We start from the raw sequence: 20,217 nt of genomic DNA, 5'->3' as shown, positions 1-20,217 counted from the left end.
TCGGACATTCCGAAGCATGTTAAATAAATAAAGTCCTATTGATCATATAAAAATAATGGATTTCTTTTTCCCCAGCCTTATATATGATCTCATGCAAATGGTTTACCCAAGAGCTAACTTTTAGTGGCGTTACATGAAATATTGCAGAGAGTATAGCCTCCATATATATTTCTATCTGATTTGATCGAAATGGTGTATCAAATACCTATTCCACACAACGTATAAGATTGGAACTACAATAACGCCTATTGGAGTTTGTAAAATATATTCCTTACTTGCTTTAAATTTAATTAAGGTATGTCAAAGTTTTATGACCCTAATATATAATGCTATTTTGATATTAAAACCTGCTAAGAAATTACCTATTTAATTTTTGCTTGAGTTTTATACAACATTTAAGATTAACATCGTATCATCTGATTTCACATTTTTAATCTGTTACCATAGCTGTAAAAAACGTGTTCAAAAATAATATAATAAATTAAATAAAAAAAACTTACCCCCAATTTCGATCCGCCATATTGAATTTATACTTTTTTCTTCCAGTATCGTATTCAGGGTCCCGCAACCTCGATATAATGTCGTAATGTTTGACGTATCTTCCATATAAAGGTGCAGCTCCAGTTTAGGTATAGTCCTGGCACTTCTTCATTCCAGGTTCTTGGTGGCTATACAACTTTGTATTTAGCAGTTCAAAAACCCTTATTTGCATAGGTTCACTTTTTTGTAATATCACTGTAGTATAGTGCCACGTTTTTTGAAGCCTTTGTTATAACTATGGTGGCGGGTATCAAAAGTTCGACAGGGCGGAACTTTTAATTTGTTTCTGCTAAATATGTTGAATGTCTACTTGAGGCGTGAATTATGACCAAATATTGGATTTTAATACTCTTACCATGATGGAAAATGTTAACTTCACTGAATAAATTTATTGATTTACTTAGTCCTGATTTAGATTAGGCGAGTTTACATGCCGCAATTATTATCATTCTCTTTTGAACTTGCTTCATGCATCTACACAAGGCAATTCGGTTTCAAAAAATATATTTTTTTACATTTTGTGACAATGTGCAGGATTGGTATTTCAAATTACTGACACTACAAACAAAATACACAAAACGAATTGCCAGAAAATTGTCGGTACGGGCAATTTTTTTCAAATTCTATTCCCCTTGCCCCTCTCTCCTGCAAACAAAGACTTGTCGCAAGTAAACTCGCCCAATCTAAATTGAGACTTAATAAATTAAAATTCGATGGAAAGGGTGCCATTGCAAATTAAATTCGAAGTCCGTGAACAAATCCCTTTTTAATAAATCTTTAAATCTTTAAATCCCAGGAATATTGATTCCGATTCAAATTGTCATCATAGCGCAAACACTCATATATTCAGATAATTATTTATTTTCCTTAAACATAATCCAGTACATGTTACTTGGCCACAAAAAAATCCATTTAAAAAAGTGCCCACAAATTTCCTTGATTTGAATTACATGAAAAACATATTAAATGGATCAAAGGCATTTCCTTTCACTTGGCAAATTTCAATAACAAAGACTCACATTTAAAGTCTCGGCGGCAGCCAAAGCAGCAGCAACAGCTTATCGACTTCATTAGGAAATCATCACTTATTTAAATGAACGACAGACCGGGATAGAGGCAGACACACACACACATAAATATAAATATAAATACAGAAACTGAAACTCCATATCATTTGCCATTTTGTGGTGGTAATAGAAAGTAAAGCAGACAGTTAGCCAAACATCAGCCACAGTCTGTCTGATTGTTTGTATGAATGTCTGTCTGTCTGGTGGCGATAATCCACAAAAAATGCAGCTCCAAAGAAAGAAAGAAAATAAACAGAAAATCATAACACTTATGACACATTTTCCTCAAAACAACGAAAAAAAAAATGTTGTGGCTGGTGGTTATTCACGTTTCTTCCCTATGCGTTTCTGCGAGTGCGCCACCGTCAGTGAGTGAATAAGTGAGTGCATATCATTGTCATCACGTTACTGATTTTTTTTATGAATTTCAATTCGTATTATTTTTTGTTTAACAATTGCAGCGTGTTTGGCATAATTCCTAATGTGTAAAGATATGCACAAAAATGTTCAGAGAGCCACAAAAACCGCACACACACACACACCTCACTTCAAAACGTTACAGTTTCATTTCCACTTTCTCGTTTCGTACTCTGAAGATATTAAAAATCCCCATTACCATTTTTTTAAAAGGTGAGTTAATAATGATTATTTTTTGTTTTTACAAAAACTATTCACGATTTTCTAGTAAATTTCTTTGCTAATGATTGCGTAATGATGATGGTTCGTTGTTGTTGTTGTTTTCTGTTTGTGGCATAAGGGCGCCTGTCATCGAGCCATTTCGAATTTCTTTCATACGTTACACATTTTAAATTGGGTGTGAACACAACAGACGACTTAGACAACAAGAAACCACCTTTCTTCAACACTGCACTCCCCCGAGGAGAGTCGTTCGTTGATGGTTGCTGTTATTTACTTTGCATAATTTTTTGTTTGCTTCTTATTATTTATTCTAGTCACATCTTCTTTTTTTCCGCTGAAGAGTTAACCAACATTTGTTGTAATTGTATAATTGTCGATAACTAAATAAATAACAAAATACAAAACCTAAAAGGTGTCGTCTGTGTTGCAGTAGATTTAGTTGTGTCTCGTAGAAAGGAAAAGTTTTAGCTATTAATTTTTGTGGTTGATAAATATTCCCCTCACGTTTGTATGCGTTTTTAGTTTTATGAAGACAAATTGGAGGAAGTTTCCATTACAGTTGGTTATAATTAATGGTTATCTTAGTAATCACTAAATGGGGAAAGGGGTTGTACGAAATTGTATCACACAGTGAAATAATTAATCCACACCCAAACAAGTGAGTCATCCCAAGAAAATAGGCCGATCAAAATATTGTCATTTACCTTGTCAAAATCTTGGGTAACAATTTTAGAAAACACAGAGAAAATGCATTACCCTTCTACATTTCAGATTACACATACCAAAAATGAAGATTGGCTTATGTTGAAACATGTCACTGGCTTAATGTGAAAAGGCTATAATAAGTCCACTTTTTATAGAAGTTGAGATTTTGATACTAAAGTAAAAATTCATCGATTTAATAAAAAATCTACAATTATCTTATTCGTTGTCGTTTTGTAGTGCTAAGTCTAATTTGTCACATGTCGCCGGTTGTTTCTTTGTCTCCCATGTAAAATTGTAAACTATGGAATTATTGCCTTTAAATGTTAAGCCCGCGAAATACTACATCATAGGTAAATTTCTGTTATGAAAATGTTTGCCCACAAAGGTCCTAAATTTGTTATTATATATTAACAATACCAAAACGAAGAAGATCTTACACCTAATTTCCGGTCGAACTTAGTAGTCTGTTAGTAGCCTTTTTATGCTCTTAGAAAATTAAATATCAAATTGCATATAGTAAGGCAGAAATACTAGGCTAGCAAATTTAACATATCAAAATTATACGGAACTTCCGTGAATATTTTCAAACCTTACCTATATTCCGGAAATGGGACAGTACGGTTGTATGGGGCTATACCAAAATGTGGACCAATATTGATTATTATTTTGTAAGAGGATTTCACACCCCCAAGAGAATTTGAAAAATCAAATTAGAGCCTATTGAAAAACAAAACGTGAACATATATTGATGATTTTAGTTAGGGAGATTTTCTACTCAATCAAAATCCGAAATATAAAATTACAGGGAATTTGGTTGAGAACGTGTACAAACTCACTAAAATACTGACATTTGGGATGTAGCATTATATGGTGGTAGGAAGATTGACTACCCAACAGACAATTAGTTAATTAATCTCATTCGTAGAAAAAAAAAAATTAACATAGACAGACGGATGAACGGACATGCATAAATCGACTCAGAAAATGATACTATGCATATTCTCAAAAGGAACCTTGGGTCTATCTCGTTTGCTACGGCAAAAACGTGCCTTATCTTTATACCAAAGCCGTTTCTGACAAGTTGGAGTCGATTTAAAAATGTTCATGCTACTGTCTATCTGTCTGGCTGGTGCGCACGATAACTCTGGAAGGGAGTAACCGATTCCACCTAAACGTTGGGCATCGTAATATTTCTTAAAACCTTAGTTAAAGTTCTGGTAACAAAATAGTCAAAAAGTTGCTGAAAATTACATTTATAATGTCATGCGAACGAACTATTCGATTTGAGCCAAATTTAATTAAAATAATCACTTCTTGTGTATAAGTATACAACTTGCGGATTATAGCAAGACAATTCCGATAAATCATGGGGGTTTATAAATAGGAATAAATAAAACTATATAACGAAATATACTTTTTAAATTTCGTCTAAATTTCCTAATACTCAAAATCATTTGATGCGCATGCGGTTTCCATGAAGTACTGCAGTTTATCTTCCAATCCAGGTTACTTATTTGAAATTGGAGAAAATCGGTTCAGATTTAGATATAGCTTCCATATATAGTTTCGTCCGATTTTATGTAAATGGAGCATCATACCGCCAATATTTGTCCGACTGAGACAAAATTTTGCACAGAGTACTGTATTGGGTTCATATTGATGTATGCGAAGTTTTGTTGAAATCGGTTCAGATTTAGATATACTTACTTAGCTGGGTTGTTGCAGAACGGTTGCTCTATAAGCCAAGTTTCAAAAAGATTTCCAACCGCATCGGTCTTGTGCGCATCTCCACCAATTTGAAAGACCATGTTCCGAGATGTTGTATTCTACTTGGTCTTTCCATCTAATTCGTGGCCTTCCCCTTCTGCGTGAACCATCAGTAGAGGCTCGCTTTATGTGCCATTTGAGCTGGGGCATTCTCATTCCGTAGATCTTTCGGACAATTTTTCTCTCAAACACCCCAAGATATCCCTCCTCTGCTGGCGCGAGTACCCATGCCCGAGATTTAGATATAGCTGACATATATAGTTTCGTCCGATTTTATGTAAATGGAGCATCATACTACCAATGTTTGCCCGATTGAGACAAAATTTAGCATAGCGTATTGAAGTTACTACAGGTTGGCATCCGTAAAGTTTTGTTGAAATAGATTAAAATTTTTTATATAGCTCACATATATTCTTTAGTCCACATACATATGGAGCCTATTTACATGAAATATTGCATATCGTATTGGATTGAAGTCTTTTCAGGTTTAGATATAGCCTCCATAGATATTTTCATGGTATTTATTCAAATATTTTACCAAATAACTAAAGTTTGTCCGATTAGGACGTATCAATTTTTCTTAAATTTCAGAATTGTATGTATATTGGTTGTTTTAATTTAGTTCAAATATCTATGTACTTCGCACAGTTCATTTCTTCTGATTCCATTTCAATGGTCCCCTAATGATGCTATGTCTATTCTATCTACAGAATATTGTACATATGAGCAGGGACGTACGCAGGATTTCATTTCGGAGGGGTGTGGGGGAGGACGGTGTGTGGTTGGTAGGCCACTGGTACAAAATTAAAAAAAAAAGAAACTAAAATTTACTTCCTTAAATATAATATGAGTAGATGGTATAGTATTATATGTTTATTAAAAAATATAAATAATAGTGTCGTACCAGAACCTAAAAGAATCTACTCATTTTACATGTTTTGCAATTTTTTACTCGAAAACCGTTCCTCAACCCACAAAACTGGTAAAACGTTGACTGTTGTTTTTTTTTTTTTTTTTTTTTTTTTTTTTGTGATCAAAGAAAAGTCCTTATTTTTTATGGCGGGGATGATAACTCCTCACTGGAACATCGGAATCCGAAAATTCCAACGGTGTTAGAAAGAGTACATGACTGGCTCTCGTATGAACTAGGATTATTGAATTCGCTCTAAAATTAACAAAATGGCGGACCTTTGAAAAAATATTTTTGGAAAATCGCCGAATTTTGACCACAAACTAAGTTCAAAAATAAGGAAAATCTTCACCGATTGGCTTTATCCTAGTTCATACGATAGCTATACACTCACAGAGAAACGTGTAAAAATTTGAAATCGATTGGGTTATTAGTTTTTGAGTTATCGTGCCCGCCATTCGCAAAAGAGAAAAGCGCGTTTAAAGTTTGAGAAGTCCTTTAGCCGTCACTTGATGCTGACACAATAAATCGGCTTTATCTTCAAGAGTTCTTGAGATTTTCACTTGAAATTTTGATATATGAATGTGTTGAATTAGTGTAGATTCGAATTAAATAAAAAAATTTTGAGCCCGAGAATGGAACAGACCAAATATTATTTTTAGAATAAAATATTTATTAGGTCATCAGTATTCACTTCAGATTTATGCATAGACATAAGAGCTAACGAAGAACAGTGTGGGATAGATAGGTTTTTATTCGACGTAGGGTAAAATAACTTATTTCAGTTTATGCTGTGGTTACCGGTATCGTTATTAAGATTTGTAACAATCTATTTATATTTTTAAATAGATTTTCGTCACATACTACAATCGCATCAAGTGGATTAGATGGTCGGAGATCTTTAGCTTTCCATATGGTGATCGACAAGTCCACTTCAGTTTCTATTTCCTGCTTACAGTTTTGAAGAATTTTGTCATAAAATTGTATGATTTTTTTTAAATACTTATGTACTATAATAATTAATTGGATTTTTTAAAATACTTAAATGTTTGTACGCAATCGTGCCGCTCAATCCTTCGTGTTTCACAATATGAATGTAGTTGTTTTAAAGATTTACTCGTATTTGCTTCTCGAATTATTCTACATAAAGTAGCACACGTTTTTTGGAGCATTTCGAAAGATTGAACAAATTTAAATGGATACTGCAAACTTGCAATATTTATGAACCAGGATAAAGCCAATCAATGAAGAACTTCCTTATTTTTTAACTCAGTTTGTGGTCAAAACTAGGCGAATTTTCAAAAAAATTTGAAGGTTCGCCATTTTGTTAATTTTTGAGCGAAGTCAATAATCCTAGTTCATACGAGAGCCAGACATGTAGACATGTAAACTTTCTAACACCCTTGGAATTTCCGGATTCCGATGTTCTTTAGTCACCAAAAACAACAACAACCATATTTTGCAAATTATTTTTCTTCTCTTTTAAATCAATCAAATATATATGTGTAATGTTACAAACCTTAACATGCATTGGCATTCATTTACCAGCCCAATGAAAATTCTGGAAATATAAAAACGAGAAGGGGGGAGGTCCCTTTAAATCAATTATCCGACTGACCCAAATTCAAAAACATTAAGCTATATATTTTTGTCGACTCCAGACATCTTGTGGTTCTATATTTCGATCCCTACCCTAGCTGCAATTGAGTTAATTTTCTTTAAATGTCTTATAATATAATTTATTTAGCCGTATTTTCCCTGTGGACATTCGATTCATTGAACAAATATTATTATCAATTGAATTGGAGTCTCAATAACATGTCAATTAAAATTTTATAAAAATTAACAATAACAATTTGTAATTGGTTATGATTCACAATGTTCATTGTAAAAATCCAAAATTAGAATTCAGGGGTTTCTTGTAACAGTTTTTTTTTGCTTTTACTAAAGACGGCAAATGAAAAGTATTTTAAAATAACAATAGACTTCATCTAAATAAAATAAAATATAATAGCATACTTTTGCCAAGTTTATTTTTATTGAACGCCCACATATGGATATTAGTTGTAAAGGTTGTTTGAATGTTTTAGACACTCCTTAAAAAATACAAAAAAAAAACAACACCAAAAATCGTTTTATGTTTTGTTTTATTTTATTTTTACTCGGGTTGACAAAGTTAACTGTTATTTATGGTCAAATGACAGTTAGAATGATATACGGCATTGAGGCAAATAACTTACCTACCGCATTGCAAATACTTTGATGGGAGGTAGTTATTATTTTATTTCATGTTGCTTTGGAGGGATATACCCTCCAAAATATTGTGTGTATTTTTGCATATTTCTTTGTTTTTTGTTTAAAGACCTTGACAATATTGCAAGTTTGTGTGATTTCACAATATATTTTTTGGTTAATAAAATGTCATCGAAAAACAAAATTTAGCTACAGCAAGATATTTAAACATAAATATTGAAGCTATGAAAGATTGACCTTTAAAATCATTCGGCAATTATTTGCATTGAGTAACATCACAATTATCAGTTTCAATTCCTCTCCGCTTAATAATGGGTAACACCATTTTGTATTTTTACTATTTTTCTATATCATGCAAATATTTTATTTTTGGCGTCTCGTGGTATCACAAATCATATTTTTTGGTGTGTTCGCTGCATGAACAAAAAAAGTGTGTGCCCATTTTTGGTTTTCTTCTCAGTTTAAGAAATGTTACATTTATCGTGACTTGATTGTCGTTAAGAAAGACATTTTTCGATGGTGGAACAAAGTGCCATAAAGCCGGGAGGTATGATCACGTTTCTAAACTATTTTCTGCTTTTTTTTCTTTTGAGCATAATTTTTTTGTTTATTTTTGGTTGCATTTAGGATTTTTTTTCGTCTTTTGATGATTTACATTGATCGCATGCCATAAATGTTGAAAAATGGCCGACACATTCATATATAAAAGATTATTTATTATATGAAATGGAGTTGCAGAGGTGCATAGGCTAAAGCGTATAAAATTTATGAGAGGTTTTGGGTTAGATTGTGACCAAGAAAACGAAAACAAACAAAAGACTTAAGACACAAGCGTGCTATGACGAATAAAACATATTCTGTTAGTGTGTGTGTTTTTTGACAAATATGCTGTGGACTTGTTAGGATTATTGTCAATTGTTCTACTTATTGTTGTTTTGTTTGTTTTGTTAAATGGCTAAGAATAAATTTAATTGGAAAATTATGAAGTATTAAATGTTTACAATTTGCACAAATTGTCATAAATTTCACTTTTCGACAACAAAAACAAATACAAAGTGATTTTTAATACAAATAAAACAATTACAACGTGATATAGCTTTATGGACTGCTCAGGGGGGCACCCTGCTCCTTCAACAATATTATCTAAAAGACCACGATTCTTGACAAAATATTCTTTACAAAATCCATACCTTTCTGAGTCTTTGAAAACATATTCTTAAAAAAAAATCATGCCTGTCTGAGCTCTTGAGAAATGTTCTTAAAAAAATTCAATCCTGTCAAACATCGCAACCTACTCCTTCAAAAATATTCTTTTAAAAAACATGGCCCTTGAAACAATTTTCTTTAAAAACAATTCTGTGGGCCTTTAAAAAAGTATTCTTTAAAAAAACCTGGTCCTTGAAAAATATTCTTTAAAAAACATGGTCCTTGAAACAATTTTTTTAAAAAACACTTCTGTGGGTCCTTGAAAAAATATTCTTTAAAAACATGGTCCTTGATAAATATTCTTTAAAAAACATGGTCCTTGAAACAATTTTCTTAAAAAAACATGGTCCTTGAAACAATTTTCTTGAAAAAAAAAACAATTTTCTTTAAAAACTTTTCAATGGGTCCTTAAAAAATGCACGTCTTGGATGGCCTTTACAAAATATTCTTTAAAAAATGCACGCCTTGGATAGCCTTGTATCCCGTCAAACATGGCAACCTACTCCTTCAAAAATATTCTTTTAAAAAACATGGCCCTTAAAACAAATTTCTTTAAAAATCCAAATCTTTGAAAAAAGTATTCTTTAAAAAAACTGGTCCTTGAAAAATATTTTTTAAAAAAACTTGGTCCTTGAAACAATTTTCTTTAACAACATTTCAAAGGGTCCTTGAAAAATATATTTAAAAAAACATGGTCCTTGAAACAATTTTCTTTAAAACAAAAACATGGTCCTTGAAACAATTTTCTTTAAAAACATTTCAATGGGTCCTTTATAAATAGTCTTTAAAAAATCCACGCCTTGGATGGCCTTTACAAAATAGTCTATAAAAAATCCACGCCTTGAATGGCATTTACAAAATAGTCTTTAAAAAATCCACGCCCTGGATGGTCTATTGAAAAAATAATATTTAATAAATCCACGCCTATATTAAAAAAAATCTTTATAAAAACCAAGCCTATATTAGCCTTTGAAAAAAATACAAACATATTCGTATAAAATGAAAAAATTATCCTTTAAAAATCTACGCCTAAAAAAATCATTCTTTAAGAAAATACGGCTATGTTAGGCCTTGAAAAATATTCTTTAAAAATCTACGCCTAAAAAAATATTCTTTGCAAAATATACGCCTATGTTAGGCCTTGAAAAATATTTTTTAAAAAATATATGCCTATGTTAGGCCTTGAAAAATATTTTTTAAAAAAAATATATGCCTATGTTAGGCCTTGAAAAATATTCTTTAAAAATCTACGCCTAAATAAAAAGATATTCTATAAAAATTTACGCCTATGTTAGGCCTTGAAAAAATAATCTTTAAAAATCTACGCCTATGTTAGGCCTTGAAAAAATAATCTTTAAAAATCTACGCCTATGTCTTTGATAGTCTTTGAGAAATAATTCTTTAAAAATCTACGCCTATGTCTTTGAGAAATAATTCTTTAAAAATCTACGCCTATGTTAGGCCTTGAAAAAATAATCTTTAAAAATCTACGCCTATATTAGGCCTTGAAAAAATATTCTTTAAAAAATCTACGCCTATGTTAGGCCTTGAAAAATATTCTTTAAAAATCTACGCCTAAAAAAATATTCTTTGCAAAATATACGCTTATGTTAGGCCTTGAAAAAATATTCTTTAAAAAATATACGCCTATGTTAGGCCTTGAAAAAATATTCTTTAAAAAATATACGCCTATGTTAGGCCTTGAACAAATATTCTTTAAAAAATATACGCCTATGTTAGGCCTTGAAAAATATTCTTTAAAAATCTACGCCTATTAAAAAAAAAACTATATTTTTTAAATCCACGCTTCTAATTGTCCTCAATTTTTTTTAATCTAAGCTTGCATAAATCCTTTAAAAAATTTTCGTTAAAAATCCAAGCTTCTGGTTGGCCCTTGAAAAATAATTTTTAACTAATACACATTTAACCATAGGCTTATTGTCACACCATTTCACACGTACAATTTTCGAAATCAGTTCATGGTTCATCTCAGTCATTCGACTCATCTAAGAAACAATGGAAAACAATAACAACAAAACACAATAAAATATGCAAAATATCTATTTATTTTCCGAAAATTGTTTCACACTTTGCGAAAGAAGAAGAAGAAACAATCCCCGGCCTAAACAAAGGAAACATTAAAACAGCGAGCAAATATGCTGGTGTTCCTTCGATGTGGAGATATGATCGCAAACAAAAACAACAACAAAATGGTAACATGGAAACAAAACTACATGAAACACTCATTGAATGTCATAAATTTTGCAAAATAGCCAAGAAGTAGAAGAAGAAAAAACTGGAAACAAAAGACAACATTACGCCAAAAAGTACAATGACATAGTTATTATGGCATCACATCTCATTTAAAGTAGACTGGCAGACAGACAGCTACTTGCAGCGACACACGACAATGCAGACCAAGAATTACAACAATGTTGGGTTCGGTGTGTGATGCAGCAATAGCAATTGCTGGGACAAGCAAAACGTCTGGTGGAAGCAGCTCAAAGTTGGTGTCGAAAAATAAAAAATTATTTAAAAAAAACATTGTATTCTCACTTGTAGATTAGATTTGTCTTCTAAAAAGTTTTTTAAAGTCCGCACGTTTATCTCAGATATGCTCATTTGTACCTCAAATGCGTCTATATTTTTCAAACAACATTTGAGGCGTGTTTTTTTTAATATTTTCCAGCACCATCTTAGGTATAGTCGTGGATTTTCAAAAAATATTTTTCAATGTCATTTGAGCTATAGGCCTGAAATTTTAAAAGAATATTTTTCCAGTACCATCTGAGCTATATACCAAGATTTTTTTAAATAATATTTTCCGGCACCATCTGACGCCTATTGGGGTGCTTTTTTCGAAGAATAATTTTCCAATATTATCTGATATATAAGCGTTGATTTTTCAAGAATAATTTTCCATCATCATCAGCTTTTAATTAATATTATTCCAGTGCCATCTGAGATATGGGCGTGGATTTTTAAAGAATATTTTGATGTATAAGCATAAAATTTTTATAAAATTCTACCAGCACCAGTGCATTTTTTAAAATTTTTTATTCCAACACCATCTGACCTTTTTGCGTATATTTTTTGGCATTTTTGCAGGACCATATGATCTATAATCATGAATGTTTTGAAGAATATTTTTGTATCAACCTTTTCTAAAACAAAACAAAAATATATTTTTCAAACACCATTTGGTCTATTTCCGTGGAGTTTTAAAAATATTTTTGCATCACAATTTCAGTAATAGGGGTGGTTTTTTGAAGAATATTTTTTAGCGACATCTAAACAATAAGCTTGGAGTTATTCAATAATATTTTAAAAATTCTTTGTAATTAAAACATATTGTGAAATATTATTAAATAAAAATGGTCATCTGAATATGCGATGAACACATAAAAATTAAAAATGTTATTAATATTTATTTAAAAATATAATGTGGGCTACTTCTAAGATGTGCAATTTGATTATTGCCCACATACAGTCACGTCCAAAGGTCATTTATCAACAATAGATATTCAGCGACGCTATGAATTCTGCCCACTCCCACTCCATATCTGTGGCAGCATCTCAAAACAAAAATATTAGCTTAGAAAAATTCAACATTGTTTATAATTAATGGGTAATCCACACCCTAAAAGGGATGATTTGATGGCGCGTGTTCATTCAATAAAGTGCATCAAATATCTTATCTGAGATCATCACAATCAGTATTATATTTAGGCGACAATTATTCCATTCACGTTTTTTTTGAACTGACGGCAACATGATGTTCATGATGAGACATTCTGAATAGATTGTTCATTTGAAATACACCAATTTTGATTTGAAAGTAATTTAGCTATACAAATAATTAATATTTTTTCTTTTATTTTTTTTTTCAGATATTTCCTACGGACTTAATTATAGAGGTAAGTTATTTATATTATAACGTAAATATAGAAATACGATTTATTTCATTCGAGCTAAATACTATAATATTAAGGAATATTTTCATGGAAAGGAGTATTTTAATCAAGGGTTGGTATTTTTCAGGACTACTTTGACAAGAACCAATACAATCGTGGATTTCGTAGACAATTTTTTTCAAGGACCATTAAAGGCGTGAGTTTTAAAGAACAATGACTGTTTGAATTTTCATAAGATATTTTTGAAGGACTGTCCAAAGCGTGTGTTTTTTAAAATATATTTTAGAAAGGCTAAAACACATAATAGCAATGATTTATTAAAATATATTTTTCTAAGGACTATCAAAAGCTTGTATTTTCAAATGGATATTTTTGATCACAATTTTAAAGTAATATATTTGAAGGGCCGTAACATGCGTGTGGTAGTTATTTCTTGGTTTTTTAATGAGCTATTATATTCGAGGATTTTTATGGCATTGATTTTTAAACTCTACACTACTATGTTGTCAGGGTATTATAGCTTTGTGCGGCCTAAGAGTTTGTAACGCCATGAAATATTGGTCCAGGACCCACCTTTAACTATACCGAACGTCATATCTCGGCTAGCTGAGTCGATCTACACATGTGTGTTCGTAATTTGTAAACACGATATAGGCCACAGTTATGAACCAATCGCCACGAAATTTTGCATGTTGGATGGTTCCGGCCAATGAAGACCCGTATTGTTTTATGTGAAGATCGGCTAACATTTAGGAAATGAAATGGACCAAATACTTAATTTTTGTAGGTTTTTCTGGTCGCTGCAGAGGCCGCAATTATAGCCCAAATTTTACATGGAGAGGGGGATCGGGCCAAAGAATAAGCATGCCTGTTTTTATAAAGATCGGTCAATATTTAGCGGGTCAAATGGACCCTGACTTTTGTGTGAAAAATGACAAAATTTGTATTCTATGGCTTATAAATTTAATCCTGAAGTACATATGCCCGAGAAATTGATAGTATATCCAAGAGGTGTGGTTGACCTTTAAATTGGTACCAATTATATAAATATATATAGCGATGATCGCTATATTCATGAGGTTTCAGTTATGGTCAATGATAACGCCTATAATTTTCAGAGGTGCTGTTAATCTTTAATCGGATAAGAGGGAGGCTCGGAATAAACATCAGCAGAAAGTTAAAGTTCCGTGGTAGTTGTGTAGGGTATCGATGGTCGGCCCCGACCGACTATACTGCTCCGCTCACTGGTTTACTATGCTTTCAAAGCTAAGGTAATCCTTGCGGATTTCTTAATAAAAAATATATTTCTTTAGGATTTAGTCTCCATATAACGGTATATCTCAAATTTCGATATAATGTCACCTTTATCAAGCAAATTTACAACAATTTAATATTTTGTATTCTCATATCTCTACCAAAATTATCTATATTGGCCCACGTTTGAGGGTAGTCCTCTTATAGCTGTGCGTCGCGATATTCGGCATTATGGACACGTATTTCAACCTAGTGAGCTGTATGAAATATTCCCACCAAATATTATCAATATTGGGCCAAATAAAATATGGTACCATTTTATTCGAATTTTGGAGATTTTTGGCACTCTTTTTAACTGTAATCTTGATGCTCATTGGATAACAAATCCTTGACCAGAAATAATCAATATTGGTTCGTATTTTATGGTAGCTATCACATATTTGGCACGTTTTCAGCCGAATTGACTGTAATTATTTTTGGGATTTCACAATATGCTATAGCCAAATCTCAGATATATTTTTAATCAATTTGGATTTAATTTGACATTTGCAGTTCTCGAATATTTGTACCAAAAAATAAAAAAATTGGTCGATCTTTGGATATAGCCTCCAATATAAAGGTTTAGGCCCTTTATAGGTTTTTTGTGGTTCTAGTCGCATTTTCTTACCTAAGTGACTGGTATGAATGTAATGTGACATTATTGGACTTTGGCGATTTTATGCATTTTAAATGTTCATGTTCAACATGGATGTCCATGTTGTCAGAGAACTGAGAAATTTTGTACTATACAATGACAAGTAAAATATGTCAGTCGGTATTGCCGACGAATGTATACGAATTGTACAATTTTATTATTCGCATTATATAAGGTATTTGATTTTATCAAATAGTTGAACATATGTGGAGGGGTACCAGAAGAGGTTGCTCTATGTTTGACCATTTGTAGTGGAGATATCGGAAGGAGTGGATCGATGGGTCCCATCCTCGGGCTTAATCTAGGTTTGGTAAAAATAATACGATTCGCATACTTTAAATCAAATCAGATATTTCATTCGTTTGATATTGAATTAACAAATTTTAACAATTTCGAAACTTTATAAGAGAGTTACCGGAATGAGTGGATCTAAGAGAAATAACGGACTTGATCTATCATGTAAGATATAAATATTATAATGTACAAAGTATAGATCCATTTGGACATTAGATGAACAAATTATTTAGATTTTAACCGTTTGTAAGGAAGGTATCAGAAGGAGGGAACGATGGGTCCCAACTTCGGACTTGATCTAGTTTTGGTAAAAGTGTTACGATTTGCAAAGTTTGGATCAAATCGGACATTCCATTCATTTGATATTGAATTAACAACTGTTGACACTAAAAGAAAAATGGGGTCTAAAATCAATATGAGGTGTAAACCCACATTTTTGCCTAGCACTCATTAGGCATTAGGCTGACGTTGATGTGTCCAGAAAATATTTCTTCAATGTTTTTTTTTTTTTTCTTTAGAAAACAAGGAACACATTGTACTGAATAATTTATTCCTATTGAAAAAGGTGTCTAATAGAAAAAACTACGAAATGAGTGTAATTTCGAATTTCCGGACCTTGGTGGTTAAACAATATCTTTGCAGAACATTCCATGTTTATACCTAGCAATTATACATAGATAACGCTTTATGTTCGGTATGTCCAAGGTCTTAGCCCAAATTTTCAACCTGAGTCTTTGTACATTGGTACTTCGTTTTATCCTGACAGCAATTTACCATGGCATAGCTCCCAAATAAAAGTCCCGAATGTTTTTTAGTATTTTCAATATCCACCTTATTCAAAAAAAAAAAATATTAAACAAAAACTTTCCTTTGAGGACTAAAGAGTTTGGAACTAACGAAAAATACACAGAGAATTGCGTGTGAAAACAATAATTTTCCCAATAAAAAAACTGCCCGAGGAATTCTGGTACCTTGTTGGTTGAACAAAAACTTCACAAAACATTTTTGTACAATGTTAATAACCGTAGTTACCATACCAGAGCCAGATATTTACTCTTTCAGAGTCATTTAAAAAAAAAAAAATATTTTTTTATCAAGTGTTTTCAAGAATTCTTGAGGACTGGACTTTTTATATTTGTTTCCAAGTTCTTCAAGACGTAGATTTTGTATAAAACTAGTTTTTTCATGGAAGCCTGTTTTAACCTTTTTCAATTATACAAATCAGACCTTAATTATTTTTTTGATATTTTCATACCCTACACAACTATGTTGTCAGGGTATTATAGCTTTGTGCAGCCCCAAAAGTTTGTAACGCTGAGTCGATCTAGACATGTGTGTCCGTCCAGAGAAGTTGATAGTATATCCAAGAGGAGTGGTTGACCTTTAAATTGATACCAATTATGTTGTCGTAGGTACTCCGATGCGGGAGTTACACTTACATATTTACAGGTGCTTACGTATTCATATATTATTTAGTAACCTATTACCACACTGGAGGGCGGAAATATACCGCTGATCGCTTTGAAATGATCCATGAGGTTCCAGTTATGGTCAAGGACAACGCCTAAAATGTTAGGTGATGATCAAATAATAACTTTTCGGATGAAGTGGACCGAAAATTTAATTATTTGTACTTTTCTAGTCGAAAGCCGAACATCAGAACACAACCCAAGGTGAAGGGAATCTGGACAAGTAATTAGAGGGGCTGTACTGATTATTAGTAACATTTGCTGATCTCAAGACAGTCAAAAGTGTGCAAAGATCGCGAAATATTGCCCAATCTCAGAATATAGAACCACAGAAAGTTAGATTTTCATGGAAGTTGTGTAGGGTATTATATGGTCGACCCCGTCCGACTATACTACTCCGCTCACTGGTTTTAAGTTTTGTTTTTTTTTTTGGAAACAAAAAATTATATTTATTACACAAATATTATCGATTTCTTATAAAATTATTCTTCAAAGACGTTATATTCATCAGAAAATATTCGGTGAGTGATTTGAAAACAAATACAAAATGTTTTATTATACGTTTTTTTATTTATTTAAAACAGTTCCCTTAAAATTAATAACAAGGTTCCTCTGCCAGTGTTGTACCTTGACATTCACCGTCCAATTGTCTTAACTCCATCAGAATGTGAGCAGTTTCAGCCTCGGTGATTTCTAATGAAGAAACCGCAGGACTTTCCTGGCTACCTTGATAACGTACAAAAGCTTCGGCGAAAATTCGATGAATTCTTGGATCAATTTGAACTTTATTAAGTATACAACGCGTTACTGATCCCAGACCTTCAAGATTATGTTGTAAATTGCGAATATCTTGAGGAACATTCGATAATTGTGATTCATTATAGGGTACACATTCATATGGAATATTGGCACAATGCTGATGTATTGCTCGAAGATCTTTTAACGTAACATTGGTTTTCTCATTGATTAGATCCATAAAAGCGCGATCAGGAAGTTTGAGAATTTCCTCTTTTTGTATACGTTCCAAATTCCCCATCCATACTTTGTAAATTTCTACACCAATTTGGGGGTTATAAATATGCATTAGACATTTTAAGGTGGCGCCCAATAGACTTAGTTTTTCAGCCATGATTATATCACGATTTGAGGTATCTTCTGGACGATTTTGGCAGTTGTCTTTAATGAAATCTGTGTCTTGACATTTGTCATCCAATTCCATTAGTTGCTGTAGAACCTGTGAGGTTTCCATGCTAGTTATGGCCGCAGTGGTCATAGTAATATAATGACTATCATGATATCGTATTAAGGCTCTGGCTATAATGCTGTAGATACGAGAATCGGTATGGCCATTACTAAGGATGCATTTCATTACGGCCGCAATACCTTCAAAATTCTTTTGCAATTCCATCAAATCTTTCGGAGCATTGTGATGATGAGGATGTGTGGATACGCATGTGGTCATTGGCCTGTCACATTGGGGTCCTTCCTGTTCCAGTTTTTTTAATACAATTTTTAAATTTTCTGACAATATATCCATAAAATCCTGTTCCTGAATTTTATCAAGGTTCTGTTTTCGTATATTCTGCATATTGACATCTAAAGCTTGATTGATTTGCTCATCGATTTGAGGATTAAAATCATTCAGTAAGCATTTCAGAATATTGGCCAATTGTTCAATGCCCTCAGCCAGCAGAAGATCTCTTTGAAGAACCGTTGAATGACTCAGAGAAACGCATGGCTCTTCCGGAGCCACAATATCCTGACATTTGGGATTTAATTTCCTTAAATGTTCCACTACATAATTTGTGGCCGCATCAGATATGTCCAGACCCCTGTATACTCTTCTATCCACATCTTGATATTTTTGATAGGCCGAAGCTATGATTTTATAAAAACTCTGGTCCCTGGGGCCATTATGGTCGACTATACATTTCAGGGTCAGAGCCATAGTTTCCATAATTTTCTGGGAATTTTGTAAATCATGAGGAACCTGTTCCGGATTTGTATAATCCATTTGAGGCTGGCATGGATATGGTAGGGTAACACAGCGAGAATCAATGGCTTGCATTTTGCCCAATAGTACACCTTGCTTTTCGGACAGCAGATCAATAAATTGTTCTTCGGTTATATTGTGGTAGTGGCCATCCATTTGAACATTTTCATGAATTTCATTGAATATTCTATACAGCTCCTCACCAATTCGATCACAATAAAAATACAAAAGGCATTTAAAGGTGGAGCTGAGCATATAATGGCCTTCGGCAGCCATGCGATCACGTTGTAAAATTTGCTCATACGGTTTGTTTTGAATTCTCATCATATTTACTTCTCTTTCTGAAGGATAACAAGGCTCTTTATTCACCGTGACAGCTCGACATTGTGGATTGAGATGCCATAGTTGTTGTAAAGCCTTAACAATTATCACCTCGGCAATATCTATACCCCTTGCTGTGGGATCATGGGTACCCTGATATCTTTGGAAACCCAGAGCTATGACGTTATAAATTCCTTCATCGTTGGGATTATTTTCCAAAATACATTTCATTGTAAAACTCATTAGCTCCAGGGTTTTTTGAATATTTTCTATACTTTGAGGTATATTCGACGTAATATACTGCTGATCCCGACAAGAATATGGTATCTGGGAACATTCCTCGGTTATATATTGCAATTTTGTTAATAGATAAAACTGTTTTTGATTTAATAGTGCTATGAATTGTTCATTTGGTATATCATAACGTCCATCCTGCTGTATATTTTCATAGATTTCATCATAAATTTGATATATTTGCGAACCAATATTATCGTCATAGATATTTAGAAGACATTTCAATGTGGAACTTAAAATATAAAGTCCTTCGGCGGCCATTAGATCACGTTGTAAATTTCCAGTTGGAATTGCATGCCCTGGAGCCTCATTGATTTCCCTCGATTGAGAGATATCGGGAATCAGTAAGAGAATTATAACTGAAAATAGAAAAAAATAGAATTTAAAGCTTTGTGAACTGAACATAATTTTCTATAATAAGCAGTCCTTAGAGAAATTATGAATTTTCTTGTATAGAGAAAATGAAACATAATGGAGACCTTTTCTGACAAAAGATAAATTTTTAGTAGTAAAATGTGCCTCCTTATGTCTAAGGAATTTGTCTCTTTATAAAAAAAGTCCCCAGATTTTGTTCAGGATACTAATGATTTTTCTATTGCAAAAAGTTTCCTCAGAGAACTCGGAATTTTTTCTATAAAAAAGTGCCCTGAGAGAATTTTTCTATAAAAATTTTTTTTTTCTATAAAAAAGTGTCCTTATTTTTTCTTTTCTGGAAAAATTGTCCTCAGAGAACCGAGAATTTTTTTCTTCTATAGAAAAAAGTGTCCTCAGCTGGGGAATTTTTTTCTCTATAGAAAAAAGTGTCCTCAGAGAGCTGGGGATTTTTTATAGAAAAAAGTGCGCTCAGTCAAATGAGGAATTTTTTTCTATAGAAAAAAGTGTCCTCTGCGAGCTGAG

This window comes from Musca vetustissima, unplaced genomic scaffold, assembly GCF_032173495.1.
Source record: "Musca vetustissima isolate MV318-11 ecotype Yass unplaced genomic scaffold, APGP_CSIRO_Mvet_v1 utg16761, whole genome shotgun sequence".
NCBI classification, from domain to species: Eukaryota; Metazoa; Arthropoda; class Insecta; order Diptera; family Muscidae; genus Musca; species Musca vetustissima.
The sequence above is the reverse complement of the archived record's forward strand: the minus strand, read 5'-3'. Positions refer to the sequence as shown.